Source organism: Etheostoma spectabile, chromosome 15 (assembly GCF_008692095.1).
Source record: "Etheostoma spectabile isolate EspeVRDwgs_2016 chromosome 15, UIUC_Espe_1.0, whole genome shotgun sequence".
NCBI lineage: Eukaryota > Metazoa > Chordata > Actinopteri > Perciformes > Percidae > Etheostoma > Etheostoma spectabile.
This window is the reverse complement of record NC_045747.1, coordinates 10,211,272-10,212,831: the sequence shown is the minus strand read 5'-3', so window position 1 is coordinate 10,212,831 and position 1,560 is coordinate 10,211,272. Positions and strand designations below refer to the sequence as shown.

Below are 1,560 nucleotides of genomic sequence, written 5' to 3'. Positions count from 1 at the left end.
TTTTTTCTGGTGGTGGAAATTCCTTAATTTTTCAAACAGGTGGTGATGCCAAGGAACCATGGCGCTATCACACACTTGGCTTCCGCCAGTCAGCGAGGCTATGCTGTGTAATCATTGTGTACTGTTGAATAAAATACACACCTTGGAAAAATCAAGGTCCTGATTTTGCGACACACGCAGGCACACGCGCGCGCTCGCGCGCAGAGCATGATGATGATGTCAATTTACATTTCAAGTGCACCGCTTGTGCTGTTACACAATCATACTAGCGTTACCATGGTCGGGAGTACACACTGTTTTGAGAGGGCTGTGTAGATTGGCTGGGTCCTACTCAGGCAGTCACAGCCTTTGGCCTACCATGGCATGTTTTGACTTGCTGCACCAATACCTAGTGCAGCCTCTCTTTGTTGACAGTTCACTGGCTGCAAGCAGATACTCCATAGCTGCTGCACAGGTTCTTTGCTGTAATTATGGTCTGCACCAAGCCGGCCTGATGTGTCTTTGTGAAAGTGATTTTTGTTGTTGTTGTTGTGTTTTTCTCCTTTTTTTTCTGGCTACTACAAAGAGTTGTGAGTGGGTCTAATCGCAATGCAAGGCTGTTCACGGTATTGCTGAGGCATGTTTGGAGATTGGGTTCTCCCTAAAAGCACTGATAGGGTGGTGTGGAAGATTATATGTGCATGAGTCATCCTTTTCTGTATATGGGCCCACTCTGAGGCTGAAGCTTCATGATGGTGACTCGCCACACAGCTATTGACACTTTGATCCAATGCACAATCCAGAAATTCTTGTTAACATTACGTGCATTACTGCACTCTTGATAGTTTCCACTGAACACCCTTTTGGCTTTTGAAGAATTACCGCATTTCCTGTAAAAGGGCACCAGTTACTGTCTGTAGTAGCTGATACTGATAACACCAACACAACATATTGATTTGATTAAGACCCAATGATCAATACAATGACAAATACTTAAGCTTAATAAATCTCTTCCCATGTCAGAAAAAATGTGCAGTGTGGGGATTTAATTTTTTTTAATAAAATGCATAATGCAACTTGTGCTATATTGAGATATAAAACAAGGTTTCAGTGAACAAAATGTTAAGGTTCATGATATACCACTGACTGTGGCACGAATTACAAGCAAGCACTGGAAAATGGTATCTATGTACATGTATTTTTTCCTGTGCTGGCCCGCACAGCTGCAGCTGAGGTTCTATCAGGCTCGGTTCCAGGACCAGGCAGGTCTTGCAGCAGAATGCTGTTGTGAATCTGGCCTCAATTGGCCCTCACAGGGACAGCAAGCAGGCCAAGTGAAGTGACATCATATTTCCCAAAGGGTCCTGACAGTTGTTGTGTTTTAAGCGGATGTGTCCAGTCTGACTGGCTGTGAGTCATATCCCACCAAACACTCCCAGCCACAGGGTCACTGCACACACCACACACTGTTACCTGAGAGGAGCTAGTATTTCAAATCCATTTTCACAGTAAATATGTCAATTAAATCTGAGCAGAAACTCAGACTCAATTGAAACAAAAAATGCATGTATACCATTTTGG

General features: G+C 43.7%; 1 protein-coding gene across 1 annotated transcript in view; it reads left to right on the top strand.

Annotated features, from left to right (window-relative positions):
* The window catches only part of LOC116702724 (dual specificity mitogen-activated protein kinase kinase 6), an 11,573-nt gene that overhangs the window by 966 nt on the left and 9,047 nt on the right, over positions 1-1,560 (top strand). The window lies entirely within an intron of this gene.